Source organism: Pantherophis guttatus, chromosome 7 (genome assembly GCF_059756535.1).
Source record: "Pantherophis guttatus breed Tessera chromosome 7, ASM5975653v1, whole genome shotgun sequence".
Lineage (NCBI taxonomy): Eukaryota > Metazoa > Chordata > Lepidosauria > Squamata > Colubridae > Pantherophis > Pantherophis guttatus.
The window spans coordinates 51,363,287-51,384,171 of NC_142069.1; positions in this window are offsets into that span (position 1 = coordinate 51,363,287).

Here is a 20,885-nt window from a genome sequence, read left to right on the forward strand (position 1 = left end):
CGAGACAATTTAAAACTCCCAATAATTTAAAACGAATTAAAATTCCAGTTTAAAAAAATTAAACGAAGGGGAGAAAATTAGGCCAGGCCAGCCTGCTGGAATAGAAATGTCTTCAAAGCACGGTGGAAAGTGCGCAGATCCAGGATCCTCCGTATCTCCGGGGGGAGCTCGTTCCAGATAGTAGGTGCTCCCACAGAGAAGGCCCTCCCCCTAGGGGCTGCCAGTCAACATTGTTTGGCTGACGGCACCTGGAGGAGCCCCTCTCTATGAGAGCGTACCAGCCGGTGGGAGGCTGTTTGTGGTAGTAGGCGGTCCCGTAAGTAGCCAGGTCCTAAGCCATGGAGCGCTCTAAAGGTGGTAACCAAAACCTTGACGCACACCCGGAAGACCACTGGGAGCCAGTGCAGCTCGCGCAGGAGACGTGTCACACGGGAGTGCCATGTTGCTCCCATAACCACCCGCGCGGCCGCACTCTGCGTCAGTTGGAGCCTCCGGGTGCTCCTCAAGGGGAGCCCCATGTAGAGAGCGTTACAATAGTCCAGGCGGGAGGTGACAAGGGCATGAGTGACCGTGTGTAAGGAGTCCCGGTCCAGAAAGGGATGCAACTGGCGAATCAGGTGAACCTGATAAAAGATCCTCCCGGTCACGGCCGTCAAGTGCTCTTCTAAAGACAGCCGTGAGTCCAGGAGGATGCCCAAGTTGCGAGCCCTCTCCCTGGGGGCCAGCGATTCACCCCCAATAGTCAGCGATGGCATCAACTGACTATATTGGGATGTCGGAAACCACAGCCACTCGGTCTTGGATGGGTTGAGCCTGAGCCTGTTCCTCCCCATCCAGATCCGCACGGCCTCCAGACACCGGGACATCACTTCAAGGGCATCGTTGGGGTGGTCCGGAGTGGAGATGTACAGCTGGGTGTCATCAGCGTACTGATGGTACTTCATCCCGAAACCACGGATGATCTCGCCCAGCGGCTTTACATAAATGTTGAACAAAAGGGGCAAGAGGACCGACCCTTGTGGCACCCCACATATGAGGGGCCTCGGGGTCAACTTCTGCCCCCCTGCCAACACAGACTGCAACCAGCCGGAGAGAAAGGAGGAGAACCACCGTAATACAGTGCCTCCCACCCCTAACTCTTCCAACTGGTGCAGCATGATACCATGGTCAATGGTGTCAAAAGCCGCTGAGAAGTCTAACAGGACCAGGACAGAGGAGCACCCCCTGTCCCGAGCCCTCCAGAGATCATCAACCAACGCGACCATGCCATTTCCGTGCTGTACCCAGGTCTGAAACCCGACTGGAACGGATCCAGATACGTCGTCTCATCCAGTGCTGGGGAAGCTGTTGTGCAACCACACTCTCAACAACCTTCGCCACAAAACGAAGGTTGGAGACCGGACGATAATTAACCAACATTGCCGGCTCCAGGGAAGGCTTCTTGAGGAGAGGCCTCACCACCGCCTCTTTCAAGGCGGCGGGGAAGTCACCCTCACCCAATGAAGCATTTATAATCCCCTGGAGCCAGCCTTGCATCACCTCCCGGGAAGCCAGCACTAACCAGGAGGGACACGGGTCCAATAAACAAGTGGTCGTGTTCAGTCTGCCCAGAATCCTGTCCACGTCCTCAGGGGTCACAGGATCAAACTCATCCCAGATAACATTCTCAAGACCTGCCCCAGTCCCTTCCCCTGAGACTACCCAGTCGGAGTCCAGATCTTCCCGGATCTGAGTGATTTTGTCATACAGATACTGAACAAAATCCTCGGCTCTACCCTCCAAGGGGTCCTCCTGCGCTTCCTGGTGGAGCAGGGAGCGGGTCACCCTAAACAGGGTGGCCGGGCGGTTATCTGATGATGCAATAAGAGCAGCAAAATAACTACATTTCGCTGCTTTTATTGCCACTAGGTAATTCCTAATATGTGATCTTACCAGTGTCCGGTCCGATTCAGTAAGACTGGCCCTCCAACTACTCTCTAGGCATCTTTTCCGCCGCTTCAACTCCCTCAGCTCCTCAGTGAACCAAGGAGCCAAATGAGATCGGTGCTGGGTCAGAGGCCACAAAGGCACGACCCGATCCAGAGCTCCAGTGGCCGCCCTATCCCAGGCGGCCACTAGGTCTCCAGTCGAGGCGTGTGCCAGAGCCTCGGGAAATGGCCCAAGCTCCATCTGGAACCTATCAGGTTCCATCAGGCGCCTGGGGTGGAACCATCTTACCGGCTCCGCCTCCCTGTGGCGGGGTGCAGCGGTTTGAAGGTCGAGACGAAGGAGAGAGTGATCTGACCATGACAAGGGCTCAGTAACTATATCCCCTATCTCAAGATCACTCAGCCACTGTCCAGAGACAAAAACCAGATCCAGCGTGTTTCCCCCCGTGTGGGTAGGGCCATGAATTAACTGGGTCAGGTCCATGGCTGTCATGGAAGCCATGAACTCCCAAGCCACCTCAAACGCCTCACCCATGGACGGCAGGTTGAAATCCCCCATGACCATAAGCCTGGGGGTATCAACCGCCACCGCGGCGATGACGTTGAGTAGCTCGGGCAGGGCTGTTGCCACGTGGCAGGGAGCCAGGTACGTGATCAGCAAACCCATCTGAACCCCATGACCCCACTTCACGAGAAGGGACTCACAGCCGGCCGTCTGAGGAACAGTGGCCTCCCTCGGTCTCAGACCTTCTTTAATAATAACCGCTACTCCCCCGCTCCTGCCCTGTAACCTCGGCCGATGGAATGTGAGGAAACCTGGTGGGCACATCTCAATGAGGGGGACCCCCCCTCCTGGCCCAACCAGGTCTCCATAATACCCACCAGGTCCGCTCCCCCCTCACAAATAAGATCACAAATGAGGGGGGCTTCATTTACTACGGACCTGGCATTGCACAGCATCAGCCGAAGGGTTGGGTCCTGAGGGTCTGTGCAACCTGGGGAACGGGTGGAGCCTTGGGGGCCAGAGCATGCCACCGCTTGTAAACAGCGGGTACGTGCTCCCTTGACTCGATATGGCCCCCTGCTCCCGTCATACCTACCCCTCCCACTCACGGTAATGATATTCAGAGCACTATCTGGACAAACTATGACTCCCCCCTCGACCCCGAGATCCCCACCTCCCACGCCGTGCTTCCTTGCCAGGCCCGCCCCTCCCCTTTGTGGGCTATCCCTCATACCCACGACCCGCATTCCAATCAAACCCTCCCCCTCCCTAGAACCCCTTAAAAAATTTACAAAAATTTTTGATATAAAACCCCTCAACCCTCTAGTTTACTCATGCCACCTCTCGGGGTTCCAAAGCCCATCATCGAGGTGGGCCCTCGATAAAGTGGAGGGCCAAACTTGTGAGAGGGGGGAGTCTCGCAATGCTAGCAGGTCGGCTTTCTTGTACATCATTGTACGTCCGAGTCCAAGGTGGAAAAGAGGGCCAGTCCAGGGTTCAAAGTCCAGAGAGACCCTTCAGGGTACAGATGAATTTCATAGAATGTAATAGAATAGAAGGAAGTTCAATTGAACATAGTGTGACTTTTTTGCATGACTGGACTGTAAATCTTGAATTTTATATTTAATCATCATGATACATGACAAAAATCAGACTATATTAATATTTCAACTCCCTAGTTTCTCCTGGCAAATTTCTTATTTTACAGCCTCCTCATCTGTCACATAATATGAACAAAGCTGAGAACTCTTCCTCAAGGCCATGTTAATGTGTATTCTTCCATTCTTGAATTTGCAGAAAAAGTATGCCAGAAATCATTGTTCATTCCCAACTTCTATTTTGCCTCAGTACTGAGAGTGAGGTGGTGCTGTCTTTACAAATACACTGTGAGACAAGTTAAGAAAAGCAATTGGTGAACTCCCCTGTTTTTGTTTCTTCTCCCATCAAACTTCTCAACTGGCAGGAAATACATTCATTAATCACTTTCCCTGGCATAGTCTGGGGAAAATTTTGAGGTTGGCTAATTTTGATGATTGATTTAAATTTCATATTTTCCCAGGGCATCACTCAGAATTCCCTGAAGATTAGATAGTTTATCCTACAACTATTAGTCTTGAGATTAACCTTGAGTGATGTGAATTTTATCAAAGTTTCAAAATCTGATACCAAGACAGGTGTAGTTGTATTTTACCCTACAATTTCTTTCTTGCATTTTCCACTGTTTTTAAATTTGTTTTTAAGAGTGTAATGCTTTTCATTTGAATTATCATATAAAATATCGTTATCAAAAAAGATATGAACATGGGAGAAGTGAATTTTACCGCTTTATCCTGATAGTAAAGAAACATGATTATGTGTTGAGAGAAAATAAAACCAATAGATTCATTCATGCCTAAATGAATTAGATTTTAGACTTTTAGTGTATATCAAAGAACAGAAGAATACAAAGGCAAAAGAACATGGCTTAACTAGATAAACTAGTTAGATATACTATTAGAACTATGACAAGAACAAGAGCAATATATAATTATGTAGCAAGTTATAATTCACCAGCAGTACACAATTAGCTATTTCATATGAAATTAAATATTGTTGATTGATTCACCTGCCTTATTTATAAAATATGTATATTTAAATGTTCTAACTACTGATTATAGAATCTACAAGATTAGTTTGTCTCCCCTCCCCCCTTCCCCCCTCCCCCGGTTGCAGTGGCATTGTGGTGGGGAGCAGTCACAAGGTCAAAACAAGCAAGATGATGGTTGTGGCACATATCTGAAGTCTCTCTCTTTTGTACATGCACATGACATTCACATACATACAAAAAAAGTTGGGCTTGAATTGAGCTTCTGCCAGGGATGAAATGCTCCCAGTTCGGACCGGATCACCCGATCTGGTAGCGATGGAGGCGGGTGGTTCGGAGAACTGGTAACAAAAATCCCTGCCCCCCCCCCCATGCCCAGCTGAGCCGCACAATCATCAGAGGCTTTTTTTTAACTTTTAAAAGCATTTTTTCTACAACCTTTTCAGCCGAAAAAATGCTTTTAAAAGTTTAAAAAAAAAAGCCTCTGATGATCATGTGGCTCAGCTGGGATCGTCAAAAGCTTTTAAAAGAAAAAAACCCTTTTTTTCTTTTAAATGCTTCTGATGATCCAAGCTGAGTTGCCTGATCAGCAGAGGCTTTTTTCCTTTTAAAAGCCTCTGATGATCCAAACTGAGTTGCCTGATCGTCAGAGGCATTTAAAAGAAAAAAAGCCTCTGCCAATCAGGCAACTCAGCTGGGATCGTCAGAGCCTTTTGAAAGCATTTTTTTACAACCTCTTTGCCGAAGAGTGTAGGATCCGGTGGGCAGACATAGACAGAGGCTTGGTTGCTGAGAACAATGACTTTGTTAACACGAACACACAACAGCAACTGAAACAGTCACAGAGTGACAGGATGACAAACGCTGTCTGACAGCTGCTTAAATAGTGAGCTGTCAGACCCGTGCACCAATGAGCGAGCAGCAATTTCCCTCCACTTCGCTGCTCGCGTCTGAACCAATCAGCATCACCCGGCAACAGGCACGGGTGCCTATAGTCGTAACTATGAGTCCTTCCCACCTGGACTGCGCATTCGTAGTCCTACAAATATGCGGGCCGACGACGGCACCGCCCAGACTGGCGCAGGAAGGGCGTAGGTGACTCTGCTGCCGGAACCACACCCTCCAACCAAGGAGCTGGTGGAGCCTGCACATCACTTGAAGAACTGGAGGAACTCAAACTCACCACCGGGCTTCGATGTTCAGGTAAGTCCTCTGCCAAGGACTCATCGGGCCGAGGTGGTAGGTTGGACTCCGGTCTGGCTGGTGTCACTTTGGGGTTGTGGTCTCTTATGGCGGCTGCCAGGTCATGGGCAGGCCGTGGTTCTGCCACGTCCGTGGCCTGACATCTCAGCTGGTTTACATGCCGCCTCTAAAGTCTCCCATCGGTGAGTTGGACCCTATAAGAATAGGGCCCCATTATTTGTGTTATCTGCCCGGGCAGCCACCGAAGGTCTTTATCGAAGTTCAACACGTAGACCAGAACCCCCACCCCGAAAACCCTGGGTGGTAAACTAGCCCCCAGGGGTGGGTCCTGGGCGTAGTTTGGGTGCAGGCAGTCCAAGGTCGTTTGCAGCCGCCTGCCCATTAGAAGCTCGGCAGGGCTGTGTTTTGTGGAAGAGCAAGGGGTCAAGTGTTGTGCCAAGAGGTACTGGCAAATTTTATGGGGCCAATAGGTGGTGCCCAAATGGCGTAGCACGTCCTTGGCTGATCTAACGGCCCTCTCCACCAGCCCATTAGCAGCTGGATGGGAGGGAGCCGTCTGGGCATGGGGGATGCCCAGCCGGGCTAAAAACAGCTGGAAGGGTGCCAAAGTGAACTGCGGGCCATTATCAGTGACTATAGTGTCTGGCAGCCCATGGGTTGCAAACAACCCTCTAATATCTTAATTACAGCCAGGGAGATGGTAGAATGCATGGTCAGTTCCACCCATTTGGAATGCACGTCTACCACGATTAGGAATGTTTGGCCCATGAAGGGACCCACCAGGTCCAGGTGGACCCTTGCCCAGGGAGCCCGAGGGGTGTCCCATGCCTGCACCAGAGCCGCTGGGGGAGCCGGCCGTGAAAGTTGGCATTGCTGCCAATGGCCTACCCACTCCTCCACATCTCGTTCAAACTACGGCCACCATACGTAACTTCTGCCGAGGGCCTTCATGCGGACAATTCCCGGGTGGGCATTGTGGAGATGAGTCAGAACCTGGACCCTAAGATCAAATGGCACGACCACCCTGTTACCCCACAGCAGGCAGCCCTGTAATACCGCCAGCTCCAGGCACCTGTGGAAATAAGGAAGGACCGCGGCAGACTCTGGGGCAGCTAGCCAGCCTCGGCGTGTCCAGTCTAGAATCTTGGACAGAACAGGGTCAGCAGCAGAAGACGTGCGAACGTCATTCGCCGACACCAGAGACGGTCGCTTGTCCACCAGTAGGACGGATGCCGTGGGGGCCGGGTCATGGACAGGTAAGGGAAGTGGGCAGCGGCTCAGGACATCAGCGTGCCCTATTGCCTTCCCTGGCTTATAGATAAGTTGGTAAGAATAAGACGCTAGAAACTCAGTCCAACGCAACATGCGCAGGGACAGGATTTGGAGGGTCTGCCTGTCACCCGCTAGCAGCCCCAGGAAGGGCTTGTGATTGGTGACTAGATAGAAAACCTGCCATAAACGTAGTCATGGAATCGCTTGATTCCTGCTACAGCCGCTAAAGCTTCCCTATTGATCTGGCTGTAATTCCTCTCTGCAGCTGACAAGGTCCTGGAGTAGTAGGCAACAGGAGCCTCTGCACCATTGGGCAAGATGTGGCTCAGGATTGCCCCCACCCTGTAGGGGGAGGTGTCACACGTCAAAGAAAGAGGCAAGCTGCTGTCATACTGAACCAGGACAGCGTTCGAGGAGAAGACGTCCTTAATGGCTTGAAAGGAAGCGGAGGCACGATGGTCCCAATGCCACGGGGATTTGGCATCTAGCAGCCTATGGAGAGGCTCCGCCAAGGAAGCCTTATGGGGCAGAAAAACTGAATAAAAATTGAGAAGGCCAAGAAAAGCCTGCAGTTGGGCTTTGGATGTGGGGGCACGGGCATTTTTTATTGCCTCCACTTTGGTCGGTGCGGGTCGGATTCCGGAAGCGTCAACAAGGAACCCCAAAAACTCAACCCTGGGAACCCCAATGTGGCATTTTTCTTTCTTCAGTTTTAACCCAACATCCCTAAAGCGAGTCAGGACAGCCCTCAGTTTGACGACAAGTTCGTCCTGATCAGCGGCCATGACCAGGACATCGTCAAAATAGGGCACCACCCCCAGGAGGCGATGGAGCAGCCGCTCCATGAGACTCTGGAAAATCCCTGGGGCCACACTGACCCCAAATTGCAGCCGGGTGCACTTAAACGCACCGTGGTGCGTGATGATTGCCTGGGCCATGGCAGTGTCGTTATCAACCGGAAGCTGTTGATAAGCTTGGGAAAGGTCCAGCTTTGCGATGATTTTGCCACTGCCCAAAGAGTGTAGCAAATGCTGGACTACGGGCACCGGATAGTGGTTGGCCTGAAGCGCCCTATTGAGGGTGCCCTTGTAGTCGGCGCAGATCCATCCTGTTTAAGGGGAATCACAATAGGGGTCTCCCATTTGGAATGTTCAATGGGCTGGAGGACCCCCTGAGAGATTAACTTGTCAAGCTCCCGGTCTACCCTGGGCCGCAGTGCAAGAGGCACCCTCCGTGGTTTCAGCCGAATGGGCACTACTTAAGGGTCCAAATTGAATGAAATAGGGAGGCCTGTGTATTTACCAAGTTGACTGTCAAACACATCTGCAAATTCACACATAAGCGCAGCAGCAACATCAGAGTTTGCAGCGTGAATGCCGGAGAGATCGAGGCGAAGGGCAGAGAACCAGTCCAACCGACGCAAACAGGGGAGGCTGTCCCAGACAACAATCAGAGGCAGGGAACCAGAAAAGGAGCCATAGGCTACGTGAAACGTGCCACAGCCTAGAGTGGGTATGGGTCTCCCTTGGTAGTCCTTCAAGATGACATGACAGGGCAGCAACCATTGGCGGGAGACAGTGAGTATCAAGGCCTTGAGGACGGGCCAAGCTATTAAGGACCTGGAGGAGCCCGTGTCAACTTCCATCTGACAAGGGGCCCCCTCCAGTAGGACGGTCAAGTAGATCTTACTATCGGGAAACGGGGAGGAGGCATGGCTAATGGAGACCACTGCTACATCGGCATCGTGAGAGATCGCGAAACTCTCTATCGGCAGCCCGGGTGTCGGATCTTCTGGCGCTTGGATCCCAGCTCCCCTGCGTCGTCCATGTCTGGGAAAACTGCACGGCATACTCTGGATAGATGCCCTTGCTTCCCGCACCGTCGGCAGACGGCAGATGGGAACCTGCACTTGGCGCGATTGTGCGGACCCCCGCAGCCCAGGCAGCCACTCTGGGGTGTCTTCGCAGAGGCTGGCCACTTTTTCTACAGAGTCATTTTGAGGCGGCTCACCTCACCATCCGCGTCATAGGTTTCATCTTCGTCTACCTCCCCATAGTGGACAGACTGATGGCCATTGGACAGGCCTCTGGCCCCAGACTGGAATCGCTGGATTTCTGCTGAAGACTTGGCAGACATCTCGGTAGCCCGGGCTTCGTCTAAAGCGATTGGTAAAGTTAAGTCAGAATGGGCCAGCAACCTCTGCTGCAGCTTCAAATTCCTCACTCCACACACTAACTCGTCCAGGAGCATGTCATCGAGCTCCTGGAACTCACAATGCAGGGCTGCGGTTCTTAATGAAGTCATATATTCATTGATGGACTCTTCCTCTCTCTGGGACCTCTGGTGAAATGCGTGCCGCCTCGCGATCTTGGATGGAGCGGGAGAGTAATGTTGTTTGAACTTTCCCAGCAAGGTCTCCCAGGGCACCTCAAACACAGGCTGAGGGGCGGCTAGAGCCCTAGCCGTCCCAAAGATTTCACGGCCGCACGAGCTGAGAAAATAACCCCTCTTACGAGTACTGGATATTTCTGACAGGTCATTTGCCTGCAGGAAGCACTCAAACCTTACGAGGTAGTCCTCCCAGGTCTCCAAAGCTGGCTCAAATGGGGTGAATGCCGGCAGCCCTGTCACCATGGTTGATAGCCGCTCGTAATACGCTCACCACGAATTCGGTCCGGACTCAGGCAACCGTCACCTCAGAAGGATCCCACCTTCATCGCCACATGTAAGATCCAGTGGGCAGACATAGACAGAGGCTTGGTTGCTGAGAACAATGACTTTATTAACACGAACACACAACAGCAACTGGCACAGTCACAGAGTGACGGGATGACAAACGCTGTCTGACAGCTGCTTAAATAGCGAGCTGTCAGACGCGTGCACCAATGAGCGAGCAGCAATTTCCCTCCACTTCGCTGCTCGTGTCTGAACCAATCAGCATCGCCCGGCAACAGGCACGGCGCCTACAATCGTAACTATGAGGACTCAACAAAGAGGTTGTAGAAAAAATGGTTTTAAAAGTAAAAAAAATAATTTGGCCACACCCACCCAGTCACATTACCCCCCGCCCCACCAAGCCACACCCACAGAACCGGTAGTAACAAATTTTAGATTTCACCACTGGCTTCTGCCCTGTGCTTGGTTTGGATGCTCTTTCTCTAAGAAACTGTGGCCAGGTTTTGCAACTGTGTGACACAAGGCTGGCCTCATGATATGCTTTTATCATGTTGATGAGAATATTAGACCCCAAACACAATTAACTGCAAAGCAAACCATCAGGAGAAAAAAGTGTTGTGGCTATTGAGGACGTAATCTCCCCAAGAAGTACTGAACTGGTAGACACCTGAGGCCACCATTTTTTTTTTTTCAAATATGCAGTTTATTTGTTTACAATTTATCTACAGTTTGTCTACAGCTTATCCCAGTAACTTTTATACCCTATGTCTTGGATTCTTTTCTTCTCTTCTGCCTCTTTAGCATCTTGATTCTTTAGATAAAGATGATCCCTTATTCTTTGGATAAGGGAATGCAGATATGAAAGGATGTTTTGATGAAAACAATGACAATTTTGTTTGGATTCCAAAATGATTCAATCTCCCCAATCAGAAGGGATAACAATGACAAATAAATTGGGTAAGTTCTCAGTCCATTCAAAGTCAGTGTAAAAGAGTTTTTATTACAATATTGAAAGTCACATTTAACTATTTTGCCAGTTCCTGGATATTGAATCGAAGGCCTGCTTAAAATCAAGGAAGGCCACAAAAAAGAGGAATTTTTTTTATACGTGTATTTTTTAACCAGTTGGTGAAGTACCAAGATATGATCCACCGTTGATCTTCCTTCTCTAAAACCAGCTTGTTCATCTTTGATTATCCCCCCTGAAATTAGCCAATCCTGAAGTTTATAGTTTAGGTGTTTGGCATACAATTTACTAATAACACTCAGAAGACTAATGGGTCTATAATTGCCTGGGTCATTTCTATTACCCTTTTTATAAATTGGTATAATAATTGCTAATCCCCAATCTCTTGGCATACGGCCCATTTTATCTATAAATGTAAACAGAGATGCTAAAAGTGAAGCCCACCAACTGGCATTCTTTTTGATTATTTCTGGCAGGACATTATCAGCACCAGATGCCTTATTAGCCTTGAGGGGATCAACCGATCAACTGGGATATCTCTTCTGGTGTAACAGAGGGCCTGTAAGAAGTTTGGTCCAAACTAATTTGGCTCTCCTTAGTTACATAGTTGGGGTCTGTATATAGCTCTCTAAAATATTCTTTTTTTTTAATAGACTTTATTGAGATTTTTTACAGAACAAAAAGGAAAAAAATGAGAAAAACAAACAAACAAACAAACAACAATCATTCAAACAATAACATAGAACACATAAATATAATAAACATTTTCAATTTGTATCGGATATGCAGTGTTTTAACTATTTACATAAATAATACTTGTTGATATTTTGACTCACTTTTAACCAATATTTAACACACCTTTGATCTTTCTTCCATTTTATCATGCAACCACTTGTACCACCTTTCCCACACCATATAGTATACTGACTTTTCATCATTTAATTCATAAATTAATTTAGTCATCTCTGCGCACTCGAGTATTTTCTTAATTGTAAGCTCTTCTGGTGGTTGAATTTTCTCTTTCCAAAACTGTGCGTATGCCAATCTAGCGGCTGTAATTATATGGATCATTAAATGTGTCATTTCCTTTCTATATGGCTTCTTTATTATTCCCAGGAGAAAAATCTCTGGTGTTAGTTCAATATCTTCCCCAATTATTTCGTGTAACCATCTCCTGATCTTACTCCAATATCCTTTCGCTTCCGGGCATGTCCACCACATGTGAAAGAAGGTGCCTTGGCCATGGCCGCATTTCCAACAATTGGGATGTATATTGGGATATATCTTCGCTAGTCTGGCCGGGGCTAGGTACCACCTATGAAGCATTTTGTAATGATTTTCCTTATATGCCACCGCTCTAGTCAATTTAAGATTTCTATTCCATGCCTCCTCCCATTCCCCGAAATTTATATTGCACCCTATATTTTTCTCCCATGCAATTATTTGATTCTTTGTAACATCTTCAAACTTCTCATCGCTTAGCAGATAATTGTATAATTTTGCCAGAATCTTTTTATTTGTTCCCATCAGAACTTTGTCCAATCCATTTGGTCCCGGTTCTATACCATATTGTTCTTTGTCCCTCTGATATCTGGATTTTACTTGTGAGTAGGTCCACCAATCTAAGGTTATTCCTTGCTCTCGTAAGGTATCATTTGGTTTAAGCCTCCCTCCTTTGTCTAGAATATCTTTATATCTGGCCATTTTCTCCCTCTCCCACCTATTTGGGTGAGTCAGGGCCTCCATCGTTGAGAGCCAATTTGGGATTTTCTTGTAGTGTTTTTGTCTGATCTGGGTCCATGTTTGTATCAAGGAATCTCTAATTTTATGTCTATGGAAATATGTCTTCTTTTTCCTCTCCATTTCCCAGATGTGGGCGTGCCAGCCTTTTTGCAAGTCATGGCCTTCTAGAGTAAGAATTCTCGCATTTTCCAGGGTGATCCAATCTCTTATCCAAACTAGCTTGGCTGACCTATAGTATGTTTCCCAATCCGGGAGTCCAAATCCACCTATATCTCTTTTGCCTCTTAAAATTTTAATAGAAAATCTCGGTTTTTTCCCCTCCCATATAAATTCTCTAATGATTTTGTCTAATTCTAGAAATAATTTTTTATCTAAATTTATTGGTATATTTTGGAATAGAAATAATATTCTGGGGAGGATGTTCATCTTAATTGTGGCTATCTTGCCCAAAAGTGACAATCTTATTTTTTTCCAGTTATCTAGGTCTTGTTTTATTTTTCTAATTAGGGGAATATAGTTATCATCTTTCAGAGTCGAACATCTTGATGTAATCCAAATTCCTAAGTATTTAATTTTTTTGGCAACCTGTAGTCCTAATACTTCTTCTATCTCGTTTTGCTGACTCTCAGTTATGTTCTTAATCAATACTTTAGTTTTAGTTTTGTTCAATATGAAGCCTGCCACCTCTCCATATTTACTTAATTCCTCCAATACTTTAGGTCCCGACTCTATAGGGTCTTCAAGGATTAGGGCAACGTCATCTGCAAATGCTTGTGTCTTATAAGTCTCCTTCCTGATCTTCAATCCTTTTATTTCATCGTTAGCTCTAATTTTCCGTAGAAGGACTTCTAGGGCCAGAATGAACAATAGAGGGGATAGGGGACAGCCTTGCCTTACTCCCTTACTAATTTGGAATGTTTTAGTCCTATCCCCATTCACCAGGATACTCGCCTTTTGGTTGTTATAGATGGATTTGATCATCATTTCAAAATTTATTCCGAATTTCATAATCTCAATTTGTTTAATCATAAATTTCCAATTTAGGTTGTCAAATGCCTTTTGAGCATCGACGAAAATCAGAGCCATCTGTTTTCCGGGGTGTTCCTCATAGTACTCTAGCGTATCTAGCACAATTCTCATGTTATCCCTAATTTGTCTCCCCGGTAAAAATCCGTTCTGGTCTTTATATATCCAATTATTTAAAATCTTTTTCATTCTTTCCGCAATTATGCCCATGAATAATTTGTAGTCCGTATTTAGAAGCGAAATTGGTCTGTAATTTTGAATTTGTTTTAGGTCGGCACCTTCTTTCGGCACGAGTGTGACATGCACCTCTTTCCATGACTCTGGAATTTTATGGTCCAACAGTGCGTAAAGATTTCTACTAATTTCGGTTGGAGTATTTCTTCTAATTTTTTATATATTTCCCCTGGAAATCCGTCAGGTCCTGGGGCTTTATTGTTTTTCAATTTGGAGAGGGCTATTTTTAATTCTTCAATTGTAATCTTTCTATTAAGCATTTCTTTCTCTTCATCAGTTATTTGTGGGAGTTCTGCTTTTATCAAATACTTTTCTATTTTGTCATCTGATGTCTCCCCTTCTTTATATAGAGATTCATAATATTCTCTCACCCTATCTCGTTTTTCTTCCTCGTTAGTCAATAATTTGCCCTTAGAGTCCTCTAAAGTATGGATTATTCCCCTTTCATTTTCCTTTTTTAATTTATAGGCCAGCCACCTCCCCCATTTGTTAGTGTTCTCAAAAAGATATTGTTTCGTTCTTTTCATTCTTTGTGCTAACTCTTCTTGCTCCATGATATTTACTTTATGCTTCCACATCATCCAATTTTCTTTGGCTGCTTCATCTTCTGGATCATCTTGGAGTTTTCTTTCTGCTTCTCCTATATGATTTAAATAGTCTTCCAGGGTCTTCCTTTCTTGTTTATTTTTATGAGCGGTGTATGAAATCACAACTCCTCTCAGGTAGGCCTTCATTGTATCCCAAACTATTGCACGGGATGTGCCTTTATTTTCATTTTCCTTGAAAAAGAAATTTATTTCTTCTTTGAATTTTTGTATACAGTCCTTGTCGCCCAGTAATTTAGCATTGAACCTCCACCTCCGTTGGTATTTTCTCTGAACAGGCTTCCATCTAATCTCCAATGGATTATGGTCTGCCCAATCATTTGGGTTAATTACAGCTGTTCCAATTTCTAACCCCAAACTCCTACTGATCCATGCCATGTCAATTCTAGACCACGACTTTTGTGGGTTTGAAAAGAAGGTATATTGTCTGTCATTTGGGTGCAAGGTACGCCAGATGTCAATTAGATCCAATTCATCAACTAACTCAAAAAAAGCTCTCGGTAAATTTGTCCTTTTATTTTTTTTTACTTTATTGCTCTTGTGGTCCTTCTCCGGATCCACGATGCCATTAAAATCCCCTATCATACAGATTTCATTATATGCCATTTTCACTAATTGTTCGTGAAGTTTCTTAAAAAATTCTCCCTGTTTTTTATTCGGGGCATAAATGCCCACTAATAATACCTTGGAATTCCCTCTCTTAATTTCAACCATAAGGATTCTACCCTTTGTATCTTTGAATTTCAATTCTGCTTCAATTCCTTTTTTTACGTAAATAGCCACCCCCTCTTCTTTTTCTCTGCCAGCGAATCAAATGTTTGACCAAATTTTTTATATTCTAGACATTTACTTTCTTCTTTTTTTATGTGTACCTCTTGTAAACACATTATATCAACATTTTGTTTACCTAGTTTTGTTAATATTCTTTTCCTCTTTTTATATTCATTTAGTCCATTAACATTTACAGATATTAGCTTCAAGTCATTCATCTCTATACCCCTATCTGATTATTGGTTCTTGTTTGTTTCTTATGGCCCTTACTGGTCTTGCTTTCTTCTCTTTGGCTTCTTCTTCTTCTTCTGTCTTCTCCTCTACAGTTGCTTCGTTTGTGTTCTGTTGGTGTAGGGCTTCCTCCTCCACTACTGCTGTTTCTAGTTCTTCCTTGCTCCCCTGCTCTTCTTCCACACCTCTTAACTGGTCAAGGAAGTCTTGTGCTGTACTCAGGCTTTCTATTTTTATTTTTCTTCCTTGCCAGGTTATTAGCATCCCTTCTGGGAGAAGCCACCTAAATAATATCTTTCTTTTATTCAACTGTATGGCCAAAAATCTATATCCCTTCCTCATCTCCCGGACTCTTCTTGGTATCTGTTTTAAAATTATTATTTCTTTTCCTCAGTATGTAATCTGTTCATCCCTTGCCATGTTGTAAAGAATATCTCTAACTTTTTTCCGTGCGAAGCGGATATGTACTTCTCTAGGAAGCTTGTTCCTTCTTGCATAGTTAGTCTGGACTCTATATACGTCGTCCAGCTCCCTGATTATCGCCTGTTTGTCTTGGTGAAGTGCCTCAGCTATCAGCTCCGCCATCTTTTCACCTAGGTCTTCCTCTTTGTCCTCGACAACATTCTGAAATCGTAAATAGAAGGAAGCCCGGTCCATCTCCAATTGGATTATTGTATCTTCAATCTCTTTATTTTGGCTCGTTAATGTTTGGTCCACAATATCTAATTTCTTTTCAGTTTGGTCAATTCTTGTTTCGGCTTTTTGAATTCGCACTTCATTATTAACTATTGATGTTTGGATATCATTCATTTTCTGGTCCAATGCATGTATGTCTGATTTTAATTCAACATGGTTATTTAACAGTTTTTCCTGCATTGCCATCATCGTTTCTTGAATCAAAGTTAATGATGCTTGCAGAGTTTGCATTGCCAGGCTTTCTGTTGATTTTTGTGTTGCCGGAGAGGTTGTCGCTATAGTGGGATTAGAGGGGGTCTTTTTTCCTGTTTTCCCCACTGTGGATGCCATGCTTGTCATTTCTTTCAAAATTTTCTTTTGCTCTCTAATTATCCTATCAATATTACACTAAATTTTCATTCGCCAGTTAGCGCCTCTATTATCTTTTTTTAATTATTATTATTATTTTATATAAATGTATATTTGTATATATATATTACTGTATCTACTTTTTCCTTCTAAATTTATAGACAAGTATAGCTAGTTTTCCGGTGGGCAATCAATATCAATATCTATACTGTAATTCTAAACTCCTCCTCACAGTGGTAGGCTCATCCTCCTCACAGTGTATTATTTAAATGTATTAAATATTAAATTGGCTTAATAAATATAAGTTAAATAGTTCAATACTATATAAATCAAAATATCAGTTAATCAACAGTTTACAATCAATATATCAAATGTAGCAATATAGCAATTAATTTGGCTAAATATTGTACTTTTAAATACTTAAATACTTAAAATACTATAAATACTATAAATAGAGACTTTTGAATATTTAATTTTAAATGCAATTATGATTTTAGATACTATAAAAATACTGGTAGATACTATAAATGCTAAGCAGCTAAATAAGTTTATAGAAAGATTTAAAATATCAAAGCTTGAGAGTATATAATTTTATCTAGTCCAAGAAGAAATCAATTTATCAAGATATGTTCAATTTTAACAGTCAGGATACTGAAGATAGAATATCTGGAAGTTCAAGTGCTATTATTAATATATATATATATATATATATATATATATATATATATATATATATATATATATATATATAATTTTTTCTCCTTCTTGGGATATACTCAATTCTTTTTTGCTCAGTCTCTGGTCTTCTGTAAGCTCAGGACGTTCCTCCAAGTTCAGCACTCTATAGTATTTCTTGCTGCCAAACTGTCCACCGCTAGGCAGATTATTCCTCCATCCTGTCACACTAATGGCTGAGCTTCCTGTTCATTGCAAAAAAGAAAGCCAGACTCGATCCACCCAATTTCAACCTCCGCTGGGTCTGCTTGTATTCACAATAAAAAAGGAAAGAGGAAATAAATGCTGGTCTTAGATTTTCTCACCGATCCTCTCTTGGCACGCACACTGTCAATACAGATTTCCTTTCTTATTTCGATGCCGGCTCGTCGGGCTCTCTCTCTGCCAGGATACTCAGGAAACTTTCAATCGCCGCCTCTCTCGTTTGTGAGACGCTCCTGCCCGACTTCACCGGCCCCTTTTTTGATGTCTTCTCTCCTCGATGCAGGGAAGGTGTGTGTCAATCCTCACTGCAGCATCCGATCTCTCTTGCTTCCATCTGGCTGCTGGTTACCACGGCTTCGCGTCGGCCATTAATTTGGCCGACTCACGCGTGCTGGATTTGACAGAGCCGCCCGGTCTTGCGATCAGCGTTTTGCGCCTGCTTTCACGCTCGCCCGGCTCGCTCTCTCGTCCGTGGGGCTCTCCGGGCTCCACGCCCCTCAGGGGTCCCCAAAACACGGTGACTGATGGTGTTGAGGAGCAGCGGTCACTCTCTCAATGCCATATCGCCGCGGGTCACCAACCGGAAGTCCAGCTCTCTAAAATATTCTTTCCTGTTGTGTATAAATGCCCACCGTTGCCCATCCCCAGGCATGATAAGGGTTAACACCACATCCACCTAGATCCTCCCCTGACCCCTCCTTACCTCAGCTCCGCCTCCCAGGTACTTAAGACATGGTCCAGGCATCCAGAGGTCACTTCCAGCCACATACCTGTAAATGAAACATTGATTAATAAAGAGAATTGATTCACTGCATCCTATGTTGGAGTTATTGGGTAAGATCCTAGAAATAAGTCACAAGTTGGTAGCAGAGGATGGTTTACCCACAACTCACAGAGATGGCAGAATCAGGAACCCAGACAGAGGCAGAGAAAAGAATGGCCACCAGAGCCTACACCAAGCAGATGAAAGAACTGCAGGCTCTCGAAGGTGCCACAGTGAGGATCACCACAACCAAAGATGATGAAGACTACAACCCGAGTCCACTACCCAGAGATGAAGGGCCAAGAGAAGAAATCTACTATTGCAAAAGGACAGAGCCACCGAGCAATGAAGAATTCCGATCCACCATCCTGGAAATGATGGAAGCGACTGCCAGCAAAGAGGAGCTCATCGTGAAACTCCATAGCCTACTCGAAAGCAATAGAGCAGCTATGAGTATCCAGCAACAAAGAAAAGAAATCACCAGCCCGGCAAGGGAAAGGTATCCCCAAGCTGAAGCTCCGGACATGGAAGATTTCATTTCCGTGCCATGCTCTCGGCGGCCATCTTGGAATGGCCAACAGCCAATGGGAAGCCGAGATTCAAACCGAATGGCGCGAAACAACGAGAACCCCAACTTCGATGGGGAAGAACCCAAAAATAACACCAAAGCAAGATCGCAAGCCTCCAGCAACCAGAAAGAAACAAACCGACGCTCAACAACCCCAAAAGAGCGGCAGGGTAGCCACCGGAACCCTTGCAACACCCCAGCAGACACCACGCAGGACAACGCACCCCAGAAACTACAACCAAGACCCGACCGCCTGCAGGACTGAATACCCTCAGGATTCGCACTCGCCACCCGCCGCACCAACTTCCATAGGCCGCAGAATAAGGAGAAGAAACAACAACTCACCAGCCACGCGGCCTCCACCAGGCTTCCTGACCCATCCGGAGGTCCTCCAACGTCGCTCAGGGTCCACCGCCGCTGCCTCCTTCACCGCCGCCGCTGCACCCAAGATCCCCAAAGGTCCTCGACTTACATCCGCTGCCGCCGCACCGCCGAGCTCCAGGAGTCCTCGACCTATGACCAGCTCGCCGCCCCAGCTGCTCCCATTCTTCGCCGGGGATCCAGAGGCCCAGCCACAGCCTCCGCCATCCAGGGAGGGCTACGGGTCCACCAGGGGCGAGCCCAACTTCCCAGCAACAGAGAGCTCCGCTCCCGACGACCTCCAGTGCGAAATGAGCCTCGCGCATGCCCAGTCGCCACCTATAGGAAGAAAAGAGAACATAGAGATAAATCCATTCAGACTAGCAACAAGCATTCCCCCAGCGTATTGCGAGTTCCCTCACATAAAGAACCATGGACAGCACCAGACTGTAAGTAACATAACTTTTACTGCTGACAACCACAAGTTGAAATTAGATGGGTCTAACTTCTTGGAGTGGAACCATCAACTCCAAATTGTTTTTCTAAAGGAAAATATGTTGTATCTATTTGATGACCCACCAAAGAAACCATGGACTTTTGAGATTGACTGTTTACACCACAGGGCTTACTATCTGTTAATGTCTAGCTTGTCACCCAGCATTTACCCCAGTCTTGGCTGCCACTTAACCGTGGCAGAGATACTACAAAAAATATTTAATTTGTTCTACAGCAAAAGTGCAGCCACAACAACCAAAATATCCAGGGAATTTTACTCAGCCAGGCATAAGGCAGGGACACCCATGGGGGAGCACATACTTAAGCTAAACGCCACCAGGGCAGAACTCATACAAAGGGGGGAAACCATATCTGATGATAGCATGAAAAGCGTCATCATAAACTCTCTAGACCCCAGTTGGGAAAACTTTATTATGCAACTGGATAGTCTCAACATAGAGCACCTCTCTTTAGAGACGTTATCCAATAGGCTGATAGCGGAGGACAGCCTAAGAAGGGACCGTTCATCAAGCTGTAGGGAGAACAGACCAACAAAAAGGGTAGACTTTCAGACCAGGGACCAAGACAAACCAGAATGCTTTAACTGCGGCTCTAGGAATCACTATAGGAGAGATTGTCCCAGAAACCAGAGGGATAGAGACTACGGCTATCGTAGGAAAAGACAGGGCCGCAAATCAGGACACTCAGACAGGCACTCCCCAGAAAGCAGGTTCAGGCGCAGGGACTCACCCAACCCCAGAGAAGGAGAGGATATAGAGATAGCTCCAGGGATAGCCAGACTGGGTCACTATATGAACTCAGGGACCACCAACACTCACACACCCAAACAAAAGGAAAGAACACATGGCTCATTGACTTAGGGGCCACCAACCACACCACCAATAACAGAAACATACTGAAGTCATTCACGCCAAGGGAATATCACATCAATGTAGCCAATCAGAACAAGGTATTCGTGACAGGAGAAGGAAGTGCACACATAAATGGGATAGGGAAGATAGAGGGAGTGCTACTCATCCCTGAGATACCCCACAATATATTAGCCATACTCAAGCTCAGTAGAGACTTGGGCATTGAGACAACCTTCAAGGAAGGGAAAGCGTACATGACTAAAGGAAAGAAAAACATAGGAAAAATCATCATAGAATCATCATACTTAGTACCCCAAGAACACACAAACACAAACACTAACTCAGAAAGTAAGAAGAAAGAGACAAGTACACCCACGGAAACTAGAGGGGGTGAAAGAGGACACACTGCAGAAGGCAAACCCACCTCAGACACAACACACATAGAGAAACCACTCATTCATGATGAGTGCGCCCACCTACTACATAGAAAATTAGGCCACGCTAGTTTTCCAACGGTACAAAAAATGAATGAATGTTCAAATGGCTTACCATTAAAGAACTGTAAAAATTATTTGGAGTGTTCTGTGTGCAAATGCTCAA